This window comes from Peromyscus maniculatus, chromosome X (assembly GCF_049852395.1).
Source record: "Peromyscus maniculatus bairdii isolate BWxNUB_F1_BW_parent chromosome X, HU_Pman_BW_mat_3.1, whole genome shotgun sequence".
Lineage (NCBI taxonomy): Eukaryota > Metazoa > Chordata > Mammalia > Rodentia > Cricetidae > Peromyscus > Peromyscus maniculatus.
Window position 1 is genome coordinate 44,367,742 of NC_134875.1, and position 15,008 is coordinate 44,382,749.

Consider the following 15,008-nt stretch of genomic DNA (forward strand, 5'->3'; position numbering starts at 1 on the left):
TTTCTTTTTTCTTATCTGCTTCTTTCTTTGCCTTCTGCTCTCTTCCTCCTCTGAAGTTATAATGCAGAGGTCTCCTAGAAATTGTGTGGTAGTCAGTGAGAGGGAAATCTGTCCTCTGAGGCCCAAGTACAAATGTCAAGTGCCTTTCCATGGCTCCACATCACCATAAAGACCCCAGCTTCCTGCATTAGCATGCTGCAGACTCGGGGTTTCTGTCTCTTTATTTACATTGAAAATCCCATGGACAGCCAAGTAGTCAACTTTTATAAACACACAAAATACATTATAAGGCATATGACACCTTTTCTGAAAAAAATAATATGTGCCTGATTTAACCACCATCAAGAGTGGGGAACGGTCAGTACCCCTCTTCCTGACAGATACCCTAGGTTTTCCCTGCTCTTAGAATTTTTGGGGGGGTTAGGATTAATAATTCGTCCAATTTTTTTCCATTACTTTTTCTTTATGTATATATGCGTGTTCATGTGTTTGTATTTATTTCTTTTTTTCTTTCTTTTTTTTTTTTTTGGTTTTTCGAGAAAGGGTTTCTCTTTGTAGCTTTGCGCATTTTCCTGGAACTCACTTGGTAGTCCAGGCTGGCCTCGAAGTCACAGAGATCTACCTGCCTCTGCCTCCCAAGTGCTGGGATTAAAGGCGTGTGCCACCACCGCCCAGCTGTGTTTGTATTTCTAAATGGTCTTATTAATAGAAAACATGGAGCCAGATATAGGGGTAAAAACCTGAGAGAGATCAGAGGAATAGGAGCAGCCACACACTAACCTCACCTTGCCTACTCCAAAGCTTCCAAAAGGAGACTTCCTGTGTACCCATGCCTCTATGCCTTGCTGTTCTGCCATCTGATTTGCTCTCTCTGTCCAGCTACATCACTTCCTCTTCCTGCCCATCACTTTCTGTCTTTATATACCTCAAGACCTCTGTGGTTACCTAGTGTTGGAATTTAAGGCATGTGCCACCACACCTGACTCTGTTCCCAGTTATTGCCTTGAAATCACTGAGATCGAGACAGATCCCTGCTTCCCAAGAGATAGGATTAAAGGCATGTTCTAATATTGCCAACTTTTGTGTTTCCTTATAATGGCTGGCTTTTTCCTCTGATCTCTATGCAAGCTTTATTTATTAGAGCACAAATAAAATTTCACATTTCCCCTTTTTTGTCTAATAAAATAAAGTTATAACTAATAGAAGAAAAGCTATATACAATAAGTACATTAACTATATACAATATATATGCAAAATATATATCAACAATGTCTACTCTATTTGCATTTGACAAATTTAGAGAAAATATTCCATTATCTATCCTATTATGGTGAGTCCAAAATGTTTTACCTAATTCACTTTCTCTCCTAACCTATATTACCAACAGAAAACTATCTTATGATGCCTTTCAATCTTACACACTTAACACCTATTAGTGAGTTGCTTTTCTGAATTTCTTAAAAAGAAAACTGTAACTACAACTATCTAATCTTCAACTCCCTCAGACACCAGAGAAGGAAATAATATTACCTAGCAAAACAGAAAGTACAAACAAGTGACTTCCAAAGAATGTGAGTTGACAGAAGCAGCCAGCTTCCTGGACAGTCACCAGAGTTTCTCTGCAATGTTGGGGCATCATCTTCGACCTATAGGCTTAGTAGATCTGACAGACTCATTTGTGAAGCAGGATATATGCAAGGCCTACAGCTCAACCACACATTTAGTGCAATATTTCATGTACCAGATAAACTTGGATGCTGCCAGTGTCATGTCATGATTCAGGATTTTCAATTCTGGAAATGGCTGGTATTTTTGGAATTCAGTGTAGTGGGTAGCCATTCCAGCTTTGATCTGGAAATTCCAACCCCTATTGAGGCTTCGGCAACTGTCATGTCTACAAGGCGGGGCCAAGGGAGGCGCAGAGATACCCGAGTTCTGAATGGGCCAGCACTCTCTCTGTTCCTGGACCCTAGACAGTGGAGGTTGACCAAGCAGAGCTCCAGAGAACACCACTGGACTTCCATACACCTTCCCCAGACCCACCGACCTACTTTTCTCTTTTTGGGAAGTAACCCACTAAATAAATCTTTCTTTTAACTACGTGGAGTGGCCATAATAATTTCACCAATATCTGGCGCCCAATGTGGGGCAAATTCCAAAGGCTTAATTTCACCAATAATTCAGCTTCCCATTCTTCTTAGTTTAAGGGTGGTTTCACCTCCTTTATTAAATGCCAGTCTACTATTGAGAGGTCAGACTCTGTCAGCCTAGTTACTCCTCCAAGAATAACTGTTTCATCTACTGTTCCACTGCACACCCAAAGCTATCAGTCCACTACCTGTTCAGCTGCCTTTGTAGGAAGGGGCACTGTACCTTTTCCAGATTGCAAAGCCACTTCAGTGATGGTGCCATATTGCCTTGGCCTCAGAGGACTCCTGTTGCCACAACTGCAACCACACTTTTCTTGACAAGGATTGGTAGTCCTTTGTTTTATGTCCTGCTTTTCCATTTTGGACAACATACTGCCAGCAGTCAATTCAAGGGCATTTTCTTGCCCAGTGGCTAACTTTTGCCACAGTGAAAGTAAATTCCATGTGGAGATTCTTCAATGCCCATATCTTATCTAAAGTACATTGGTGCTGCCAGGAGTAGACATGTCTCATAGTCAGAAAAAAAAAGAAAAACAAACTTTGTTATTAAAACATCTTAAATGCCATATACTGTAGATCGCTGAAAGGTTTGAAAATGACCTGTATATCTGCAATATATCTCTGCTTGATCTTGAAAACATACCTAATATGACTACAAGTTCAATTGTAAGGACTAACTACTAACTTTCATTTCTTCATGTCCTAATATTTGGTAATAATAACTTTCAAGGATTAGCAAATTGCATTACATTTAAAATGAACTGTATAGGTACAATATCTTGAACAGTCTCAAATTGGTATCAACATACATACTTTGTATATGATATATAAGAATCCAATCCAATGTAAATTGTTTAAAACTAGTAGATGCCTTTTAAAAGTAGATTCAATAATCTACCTTTTACCTATATCCTCTTTTTCTTTTCAGAGTATATTCAATAATCTACCTCTTATCTATATCAGATTTATCTTTTTCTTTCTTTTTCTTTCAAACAAGAACCATAAATCTAATTTCCTTTGTTTAACTTTTTTCCTGACCACTAGCAATTAACAACTTGTAACCAACCATCCTAAATAATGACAATTATTCAAAACCCATTGAAAGACCAAATACCCTTCCTCGGGATGGCAGGCAGCTGTGTGCACTGGTCAGGACCCCAGGGTCGGGGGCCTGAGTCCCATGTTCCATGGACCGATGGTCCGATATTGAGATGGTAGAGGAGAAGGGCTTCCTTCCAAAACTTTGGCCTCCTTGGTGAAGTGCATTAAGGTGGATGCTGCCCCACATCACCTGAAGCAGGGATCACTAGGGACCAGGACATCCACAACCTCCCCTCAACAGGCAGGCTGTCCAGGTCCCTGAGCTAGAGACAAGCACACATCAAAAGAAAAAATATTGCACCCACCTGCTCTCTAGTCTACCAACACCTGGGCGCAGACCCCACCTTACCCGTCTCCTAGGCAACACCTGGCAACCAATCTGACCTTCGTCCAGCTCTGTCACAATCCCTCTCCTCTGTAAAGTCCTCCATCTCCCACCCCTCATCTCCTCCCACCCGACCCTACCCTATACCAATTATCAGACACCACGGGAAACGTCTCTTTCCATTCTCTAACATCCCCAAGACCCTGTAAGGCATGGAACTCTCTGTATCCTCTGTGGACACCCACCTACCTGTGGCAGGGCTAGGCACACACAGGACTCACTCAGCTCTTCAAGAGATTCAAGTGGACCTAGGACAGGCAACATAGAAGCTGAGGGACTCTTAACACAAACACCAGGATTCCTGCAGCACACAACCACCCCTATTCCAGGCATCCTCACACTAAATTCCCTCCAGGGGCCCAGATCCATGGAAGAGAAACAAGTGTCCATAGACAGAATGGGTCTGCCCACCAGCCTGCATAGAAAAACACTAACAAACTCGAAAACACCCCACATCCCACATGCAGATTCTCAATTTCTCAGCTACCCTCGGGCTCCCTGTCCCCCCAACCATTTCTCTATCCTCCTCTACCTCCAATTCCACCTCTATCTCTGTCTTTCTCTATCCCTCCTTCCTATGTACACTCTAATCCTGGTCTCCAGGGTAGCTAGGCCATGTTCAGTCGGGAAATGCTTTGCACTCCCCAACAGAAAGCCTTGCTTCAATGAGCACTGAAAGCCTACAAAGGCCCACCTCCACACTCCTGACATCTTCCATGATGGAGCCTAGAAGAAAATCACTCTCCCTGCCACCTGGAGACAAGCCTGTCTATGCTCTTCAAAATCTTCCTCTCTACATAGCTTCCTGGAGACATTTGCTGAGGCTAAAAAGGGAGCTTCCAAGTGCTTGGGTTGGGGCTGGAGGTCCTGACCTCCTAGACCTGCCTGGCAGGCCACTTCAAAGGACAGTCCTGCCACCTTCCCGATGGTTCCTACACAATGCTCTCATCCACCATGCCCCGGCAAGGCCCTGAGCCCCAAAACACACACAGGTTGCAACACTCCAAAACTTGTGCTCACCTGAGCTGGAGCTGAACGATGGAGCCCTTTAAGGCTTCCCCTACATGCCAACCCGTGCTTCCCCTACATCCCACAGCTGAACACCATAACTGTTACATACTGTGCATCTGAGTCACTGTTTATGTCTTCTCACAGTACTGGGGCACAGTAATACCCAGAGTACACACACACACACACACACACACACACACACACACACACACACACACACACAAGGACTCCTGTGAGCTCAGCAGTTCTAGATCTCTAGATGTAGGCCTCTGTTAATTTCAGAGCCTTCTCTAAGTATTCTTCCATCTGAGATGATGCCTGGACAGGGTAGTGGAGGACAAGGGGCTTTTGGACCTTTGATCCTAAGGGCTCTAACCTGGGTTAAGGCAAGGTGAGCTTGGCAGGTAAGACAGGAGTATGCAGCCTGCAGGTGTGTCCTGCATCCCAGAGGGGAGGCTTGTCAGGGGAGGCAGGGGCCATGAAATCTGGCCTCCATGGTACCTAAGTCCTACACGGCCTGTTTGTGAGCACCCCTGAGTCCAAACCCTTCTCGACCTGCTTCTACTTGGATTCACTTTGAGCCAACACACTGCCTTACTGGGTACACACAACCAGCTTGCAGAGGATGATGATGGGTGAGGGCTTTCAGACCCCTTTTAGGGATGTAGGGATGTGTTTCTGGAGCAGGAACCTTTTCTGACAGGTCCCAGCCCCTGATTCCACTTGAAGCACAGATCCAGGGAAAACCCGGTAAAAGGAACAAAATGCAAGCCAGAGAGAATATCTGGCAGCCAGAGAAGAGAGGGGATGTCAGGAGGAGTTAAATGGATGATAGACATTTGGCCACAGTGGCTAGCCACCAGGCCTGAGACCCTGACACCCACCCAGAGATTCAGTGCAGAGTCTGTGGGGTCTCCGGAAGTGAGCTGTGGGTACTGCTGGGGATGCTCAGACAAAAGCTAGGGGGTGGCAGGGTGGCCTTGTGCATCGGGTACTGGCAGGCAGGCTGGCACCCTGGCAGGAAAAGCTCCCCACACCGACCATGATGCAGCCCAGGCTGCCCAATCCTCTGCTGAGAAGTCCTCTGCTCCTGCCAGACATGGCGCCCAGAGGACCCGGGAGGCTGTGCTTCCGTGACCCGCAAGCCAAGCCTCGTGGCGCCCGCTCAGAGCTGGTCACTTGGACGCTGCTTCTACCTCCAGCTCCCCTGGGTCATAGAGCGGGCAATGGAACCACTTTAGTCCTGGGGGACTCATGAGGAAGCCGGTCCCTAGACGGCCCGCCTCCATTTCCGATGAAGCACAGTGACTTGCTGGCTGAATCTGCAAACTGCTTCCGGGTGATGGCAGCAGAGCACCGCGAATGTCAACCGCCAATGGCGAAGGGTGCTCTGCCTCCGCCCTTCGCAAAGCAAAAAAAAATTTTCAAAACAAGGCCGGAATTCTCCTGTCTAGTTCCAAGATGGAGGCCAACCATATAGCCCTGGACTGTACAGACCTGAGGCTCTAGGGCTGCTGCTAGGGATCGCAGGGTGTGCGGCAGGTGGGGGTGCGGTGGACAGATGTTGGTTAGCGACCTAAACAGGTTCCTCCATGCCCTGTACTGCCCTGAGACATTCGGCTTTGGGCGCAAGCCAGCCCATGAAGGCGGGTGGCGGAGGGTGTGATGGACGGGCCCAAGTGCGGAGTGTGTGCATGTGGGCGCAGAAGCACTGGACAGCCCACACCAGACCCTAAGGGAATCCTACACAAACCACATGCCAATCTGGACTCCAGGGGAGGAGCCTCAGAAACATACTCAAGGATTTGGGGACCAGGAGCTGAGCGTTGCCCCCTAGCAGCCAACCCAGGGTATTCTCACAGCTACATCCCTGCCCTAGAATGGCCCTAACCCCTAACACACACACACACACACACACACACACACACACACGCACACGCACACGCACACGCACACGCACACGCACACGCACACACACCGCAGCTTTCAGAGATCCAGCAGCTGTCTACAAGACTCCACCCAACTCAATGGCACCCTAGGCCCAGCACGGGCTTCCCACCTGGCAGAAGGGCGCTCTGGGATGGACACAAGGGAAAAGGGCAGGCAGCTGTGTGCACTGGTCAGGACTGCAGGGTCGGGGGCCTGAGTCCCATGTTCCATGGTCCCATTGTCTGGTATTGAGATGGGAGAGGAGAAGGGCTTCCTTCCAAAACCTTGGCCTCCTTGGTGAAGTGCATTAAGGTGGATGCTGCACCACATCACCCGAAGCAGGAATCACTAGGGGCCGGGGACATCCACAACCTCCCCTCAACAGGCAGGCCGTCCAGGTCCCTGAGCTAGAGACAAGCACACATCAAAAGAAGAATCATGGCACCCACCTGCCCTCTAGTCTACTAACACCTGGCCGCAGACCTCACCTTACCCGTCTCCTAGGCAACACCAGGCAACCATTCTGACCTACCTCCAGCTCTGTCACAATCCCTCTCCTCTGCAAAGTCCTCCATCTCCCACCCCTCATCTCCTCCTACCCGACCCTACCCTATACCAATTACCAGGCACCACGGGAAACGTCTCTTTCCATTCTCTAACATCCCCAAGACCCTGTAAGGCATGGAACTCTCTGTATCCTCTGTGGACACCCACCTACCTGTGGCAGGGCTAGGCACACACAGGACTCACTCAGCTCTTCAAGAGATTCAAGTGGACCTAGGACAGGCAACATAGAAGCTGAGGGACTCTTAACACAAACACCAGGATTCCTGCAGCACACAACCACCCCTATTCCAGGCATCCTCACACAAAATTCTCTCCAGGGGCCCAGATCCATGGAAGAGAAACAAGTGTCCATAGACAGAATGGGTCTGCCCACCAGCCTGCATAGAAAAACACTAACAAACTCGAAAACACCCCACATCCCACATGCAGATTCTCAATTTCTCAGCTACCCTCTGGCTCCCTGTCCCCCCCAACCATTTCTGTATCGTCCTATACCTCCAATTCCACCTCTATCTCTGTCTTTCTCTATCCCTCCTTCCTATGTACACTCTAATCCTGGTCTCCAGGGTAGCCAGGCCTTGTTCAGTCGGGAAATGCTTTGCACTCCCCAACAGGAAGCCTTGCTTCAATGAGCACTGAAAGCCTACAGAGGCCCACCTCCACACTCCTGATATCTACCATGATGGAGCCTAGAAGAAAATCACTCTCCCTGCCACCTGGAGACAAGCCTGTCTATGCTCTTCCAAATCTTCCTCTCTACAAAGCTTCCTGGAGACATTTGCTGAGGCTAACAAGGGAGCTTCCTAGTGCTTGGGTTGGGGGTGGAGGTCCTGACCTCCTAGACCTGCCTGGCAGGCCACTTCAAAGGACAGTCCTGCCACCTTCCCGATGGTTCCTACACATTGCTCTCATCCACCATGCCCCGGCTCGGCCCCGAGCCCCAAAACACACACAGGTTGCAACACTCCAAAACTTATGCTCACCTGAGCTGGAGCTGAACGATGGAGCCCTGTAAGGCTTCCCCTACATGCCAACCCGTGCTTCCCCTACATCCCAGAGCTGACTACCATAACTCTTACATACTGTGCCTCTGAGTCACTGTTTATGTCTTCTCACAGTACAGGGGCACAGTAATACCCGGAGTACACACACACACACACACACAACACACACACACACACACACACAAACACACACACACACACACACACACACACACACACACACACACACACACACACACGGACTCCTGTGTGCTCAGCAGTTCTAGATCTCTAGATGGAGGCCTCTGTTAATTTCAGAGCCTTCTCTAAGTATTCTTCCATCTGAGATGATGCCTGGACAGGGTAGTGAAGGACAAGGGGCATTTGGACCTTTGATCCTAGGGGCTCTAACCTGGTTTAAGGCAAGGTGAGCTTGGCAGGTAAGACAGGAGTATGCAGCCTGCAGGTGTGTCCTGCATCCCAGAGGGGAGGCTTGTCAGGGGAGGCAGGGGCCATGAAATCTGGCCTCCATGGTACCTAAGTCCTACACGGCCTGTTTGTGAGCACCCCTGAGTCCAAACCCTTCTCGACCTGCTTCTACTTGGATTCACTTTGAGCCAACACACTGCCTTACTGGGTACACACACAACCAGCTTGCAGAGGATGATGATGGGTGGGGGCTTTCAGACCCCTTGTAGGGATGTGGGGATGTGTTTCTGGAGCAGGAACCTTTTCTGACAGGTCCCAGGCCCTGAATTCCACTTGAAGCACAGATCCAGGAAAACCCGGTAAAAGGATCAAAATGCAAGCCAGAGAGAATATCTGGCAGCCAGAGAAGAGAGGGGATGGCAGAAGGAGTTAAATGGATGACAGACATTTGGCCACAGTGGCTAGCCACCAGGCCTGAGACCCTGAGACCCTCCCAGAGATTCAGGGCAGAGTTTGTGTGGTCTCCGGAAGTGAGCTGTGGGTACTGCTGGGGATGCTCAGACAAGAGCTAGGGGGTGGCAGGGTGGCCTTGTGCACCATGGTACGGGCAGGCAGGCTGGCACCCTGGCAGGAAAAGCTCCCCACACCGACCATGATGCAAACCAGGCTGCAAAATCCTCTGCTGAGAAGTCCTCTGCTCCTGTCAGACATGGCGCCCAGAGGACCCCAGAGGCTGTGCTTCCGTGACCCGCAAGCCAAGCCTCGTGGCGCCTGCCCGGAGCTGGTCACCTGGACCCTGCTTCCATCTCAAGCTCCCCTGGGTCATAGAGCGGGCAATGGAACCACTTTGGTCCTGGGGGACTCACGAGGAAGTCCTTCCTAGCCGGCCCGCCTCCATTTCGGATGAAGCACAGTGACTTGCTGGCGGAATCTGCAAACTGCTTCCGCGTGATGGCAGCAGTTCACCACGAATGTCAGCCGCCAATGGTGAAGGGTGCTCTGCCTCCGCCCTTCGCAAAGCAAAAAAAAATTTTCAAAAAAAGGCCGGAATTCTCCTGTCTAGTTCCAAGATGGAGGCCAACCATGTAGCCCTGGACTGTACAGACCTGAGGCTCTAGGGCTGCTGCTAGGGACCCCAGGGTGTGCGGCGGGTGGGGGTGCGGTGGACAGATGTTGGTTAGCGAACTTAACAGGTTCCTCCATGCCCTGCACTGCCCTGAGACACTCGGCTTTGGGCGCAAGCCAGCCCATGAAGGCGGGTGGTGGAGGGTGTGATGGAGGTGCCCAAGTGCGGAGTGTGTGCATGTGGGCGCAGAAGCACTGGACAGACCACACCAGACCCTAAGGGAATCCTACACAAACCACATGCCAATCTGGACTCTAGGGGAGGAGCCTCAGAAATATACTCAAGGATTTGGGGACCAGGGGCTGAGCGTCGCCCCCTAGCAGCCAACCCAGGGTATTCTCACAGCTACATCCCTGCCCTAGAATGGCCCTCACCCCTGACACACACACACACACACACACACACACACACACACACACACACTGCAGCTTTCAGAGATCCAGCAGCTGTCTACAAGACTCCACCCAACTCAATGGCACCCTAGGCCCAGCATGGGCTTCTCACCTGGCAGAAGGCCGCTCTGGGATGGACACAAGGGAAAAGGGCAGGCAGCTGTGTGCACTGGTCAGGACTGCAGGGTCGGGGGCCTGAGTCCCATGTTCCATGGTCCCATGGTCTGATATTGAGATGGGAGAGGAGAAGGGCTTCCTTCCAAAACCTTGGCCTCCTTGGTGAAGTGCATTCAGGTGGATGCTGCCCCACATCACACGAAGCAGGGATCACTAGGGGCCGGGGACATCCACAACTTCCCCTCAACAGGCAGGCCGTCCAGGTCCCTGAGCTAGAGACAAGCACACATCAAAAGAAGAATCATTGCACCCTCCTGCCCACTAGTCTACCAATACCTGGCCGCAGACCCCACCTTACCCGTCTCCTAGGCAACACCAGGCAACCATTCTGACCTACCTCCAGCTCTGTCACAATCCCTCTCCTCTGCAAAGTCCTCCATCTCCCACCCCTCATCTCCTCCTACCCGACCCTACCCTATACCAATTACCAGGCACCACGGAAAACGTCTCTTTCCATTCTCTAACATCCCCAAGACCCTGTAAGGCATGGAACTCTCTGTATGCTCTGTGGACACCCACCTACCTGTGGCAGGGCTAGGCACACACAGGACTCACTCAGCTCTTCAAGAGATTCAAGTGGACCTAGGACAGGCAACATAGAAGCTGAGGGACTCTTAACACAAACACCAGGATTCCTGCAGCACACAACCACCCCTATTCCAGGCGTCCTCACAGTAAATTCCCTCCAGGGGCCCAGATCCATGGAAGAGAAACAAGTGTCCACAGACAGAATGGGTCTGCCCACCAGCCTGCATAGAAAAACACTAACAAACTCGAAAACACCCCACATCCCACATGCAGATTCTCAATTTCTCTGCTACCCTCTGACTCCCTGTCCCCCCAACCATCTGTCTATCCTCCTCTACCTCCAATTCCACCTCTATCTCTGTCTTTCTCTATCCCTCCTTCCTATGTACACTCTAATCCTGGTCTCCAGGGTAGCTAGGCCATGTTCAGTCGGGAAATGCTTTGCACTCCCCAACAGGAAGCCTTGCTTCAATGAGCACTGAAAGCCTACAGAGGCCCACCTCCACACTCCTGACATCTTCCATGATGGAGCCTAGAAGAAAATCACTCTCCCTGCCACCTGGAGACAAGCCTGTCTATGCTCTTCCAAATCTTCCTCTCTACAAAGCTTCCTGGAGACATTTGCTGAGGCTAACAAGGGAGCTTCCTAGTGCTTGGGTTGGGGGTGGAGGCCCTGACCTCCTAGACCTGCCTGGCAGGCCACTTCAAAGGACAGTCCTGCCACCTTCCCGATGGTTCCTACACAATGCTCTCATCCACCATGGCCCGGCTCGGCCCTGAGCCCCAAAACACACACAGGTTGCAACACTCCAAACCTTGTGCTCACCTGAGCTGGAGCTGAACGATGGAGCCCTGTAAGGCTTCCCCTACATGCCAACCCGTGCTTCCCCTACATCCCAGAGCTGACTACCATAACTCTTACATACTGTGCCTCTGAGTCACTGTTTATGTCTTCTCACAGTACAGGGGCACAGTAATACCCGGAGTACACACACACACAACACCACAACACACACACACACACACACACACACACACACACACACACACACACACACACGGACTCCTGTGTGCTCAGCAGTTCTAGATCTCTAGATGGAGGCTTCTGTTAATTTCAGAGCCTTCTCTAAGTATTCTTCCATCTGAGATGATGCCTGGACAGGGTAGTGGAGGACAAGGGGCTTTTGGACCTTTGATCCTAAGGGCTCTAACCTGGGTTAAGGCAAGGTGAGCTTGGCAGGTAAGACAGGAGTATGCAGCCTGCAGGTGTGTCCTGCATCCCAGAGGGGAGGCTTGTCAGGGGAGGCAGGGGCCATGAAATCTGGCCTCCATGGTACCTAAGTCCTACACGGCCTGTTTGTGAGCACCCCTGAGTCCAAACCCTTCTCGACCTGCTTCTACTTGGATTCACTTTGAGCCAACACACTGCCTTACTGGGTACACACACAACCAGCTTGCAGAGGATGATGATGGGTGGGGGCTTTCAGACCCCTTGTAGGGATCTAGATATGTGTTTCTGGAGCAGGAACCTTTTCTGACAGGTCCCAGGCCCTGAATTCCACTTGAAGCACAGATCCAGGGAAAACCCGGTAAAAGGAACAAAATGCAAGCCAGAGAGAATATCTGGCAGCCAGAGAAGAGAGGGGATGGCAGGAGGAGTTAAATGGATGACAGACATTTGGCCACAGTGGCTAGCCACCAGGCCTGAGACCCTGAGACCCTCCCAGAGATTCAGGGCAGAGTTTGTGTGGTCTCCGGAAGTGAGCTGTGGGTACTGCTGGGGATGCTCAGACAAGAGCTAGGGGGTGGCAGGGTGGCCTTGTGCACCATGGTACGGGCAGGCAGGCTGGCACCCTGGCAGGAAAAGCTCCCCACACCGACCATGATGCAAACCAGGCTGCAAAATCCTCTGCTGAGAAGTCCTCTGCTCCTGTCAGACATGGCGCCCAGAGGACCCCAGAGGCTGTGCTTCCGTGACCCGCAAGCCAAGCCTCGTGGCGCCTGCCCGGAGCTGGTCACCTGGACCCTGCTTCCATCTCCAGCTCCCCTGGGTCATAGAGCGGGCAATGGAACCACTTTGGTCCTGGGGGACTCACGAGGAAGTCCTTCCTAGCCGGCCCGCCTCCATTTCGGATGAAGCACAGTGACTTGCTGGCGGAATCTGCAAACTGCTTCCGCGTGATGGCAGCAGTTCACCACGAATGTCAGCCGCCAATGGCGAAGGGTGCTCTGCCTCCGCCCTTCGCAAAGCAAAAAAAAATTTTCAAAAAAAGGCCGGAATTCTCCTGTCTAGTTCCAAGATGGAGGCCAACCATGTAGCCCTGGACTGTACAGACCTGAGGCTCTAGGGCTGCTGCTAGGGACCCCAGGGTGTGCGGCGTGTGGGGGTGCGGTGGACAGATGTTGGTTAGCGAACTTAACAGGTTCCTCCATGCCCTGCACTGCCCTGAGACACTCGGCTTTGGGCGCAAGCCAGCCCATGAAGGCGGGTGGTGGAGGGTGTGATGGAGGTGCCCAAGTGCGGAGTGTGTGCATGTGGGCGCAGAAGCACTGGACAGACCACACCAGACCCTAAGGGAATCCTACACAAACCACATGCCAATCTGGACTCTAGGGGAGGAGCCTCAGAAATATACTCAAGGATTTGGGGACCAGGGGCTGAGCGTCGCCCCCTAGCAGCCAACCCAGGGTATTCTCACAGCTACATCCCTGCCCTAGAATGGCCCTCACCCCTGACACACACACACACACACACACACACACACACACACACACACACACACACACACACACACACTGCAGCTTTCAGAGATCCAGCAGCTGTCTACAAGACTCCACCCAACTCAATGGCACCCTAGGCCCAGCATGGGCTTCTCACCTGGCAGAAGGCCGCTCTGGGATGGACACAAGGGAAAAGGGCAGGCAGCTGTGTGCACTGGTCAGGACTGCAGGGTCGGGGGCCTGAGTCCCATGTTCCATGGTCCCATGGTCTGATATTGAGATGGGAGAGGAGAAGGGCTTCCTTCCAAAACCTTGGCCTCCTTGGTGAAGTGCATTCAGGTGGATGCTGCCCCACATCACACGAAGCAGGGATCACTAGGGGCCGGGGACATCCACAACTTCCCCTCAACAGGCAGGCCGTCCAGGTCCCTGAGCTAGAGACAAGCACACATCAAAAGAAGAATCATTGCACCCTCCTGCCCACTAGTCTACCAATACCTGGCCGCAGACCCCACCTTACCCGTCTCCTAGGCAACACCAGGCAACCATTCTGACCTACCTCCAGCTCTGTCACAATCCCTCTCCTCTGCAAAGTCCTCCATCTCCCACCCCTCATCTCCTCCTACCCGACCCTACCCTATACCAATTACCAGGCACCACGGAAAACGTCTCTTTCCATTCTCTAACATCCCCAAGACCCTGTAAGGCATGGAACTCTCTGTATGCTCTGTGGACACCCACCTACCTGTGGCAGGGCTAGGCACACACAGGACTCACTCAGCTCTTCAAGAGATTCAAGTGGACCTAGGACAGGCAACATAGAAGCTGAGGGACTCTTAACACAAACACCAGGATTCCTGCAGCACACAACCACCCCTATTCCAGGCGTCCTCACAGTAAATTCCCTCCAGGGGCCCAGATCCATGGAAGAGAAACAAGTGTCCACAGACAGAATGGGTCTGCCCACCAGCCTGCATAGAAAAACACTAACAAACTCGAAAACACCCCACATCCCACATGCAGATTCTCAATTTCTCTGCTACCCTCTGACTCCCTGTCCCCCCAACCATCTGTCTATCCTCCTCTACCTCCAATTCCACCTCTATCTCTGTCTTTCTCTATCCCTCCTTCCTATGTACACTCTAATCCTGGTCTCCAGGGTAGCTAGGCCATGTTCAGTCGGGAAATGCTTTGCACTCCCCAACAGGAAGCCTTGCTTCAATGAGCACTGAAAGCCTACAGAGGCCCACCTCCACACTCCTGACATCTTCCATGATGGAGCCTAGAAGAAAATCACTCTCCCTGCCACCTGGAGACAAGCCTGTCTATGCTCTTCCAAATCTTCCTCTCTACAAAGCTTCCTGGAGACATTTGCTGAGGCTAACAAGGGAGCTTCCTAGTGCTTCGGTTGTGGGGGGTGGAGGCCCTGACCTCCTAGACCTGCCTGGCAGGCCACTTCAAAGGACAGTCCTGCCACCTTCCCGATGGTTCCTACACAATGCTCTCATC

General features: G+C 51.3%; 1 long non-coding RNA gene across 1 annotated transcript in view; it reads right to left on the bottom strand.

Moving 5' to 3' along the window:
- Positions 1–727: 727 nt before the first annotated feature.
- The window catches only part of LOC107399739 (uncharacterized), a 30,548-nt gene continuing 16,267 nt past the window's right edge, over positions 728–15,008 (bottom strand). The window contains exons 10-17 of the long non-coding RNA XR_013047948.1: positions 14,245–14,303; positions 13,657–13,933; positions 10,774–10,832; positions 10,186–10,462; positions 7,295–7,353; positions 6,707–6,983; positions 3,826–3,884; positions 728–2,658 (exon numbers count right to left, since the gene is read on the bottom strand). This is a non-coding gene — a long non-coding RNA (uncharacterized LOC107399739). The remainder of the gene's footprint in view (positions 2,659–3,825; positions 3,885–6,706; positions 6,984–7,294; positions 7,354–10,185; positions 10,463–10,773; positions 10,833–13,656; positions 13,934–14,244; positions 14,304–15,008) is intronic.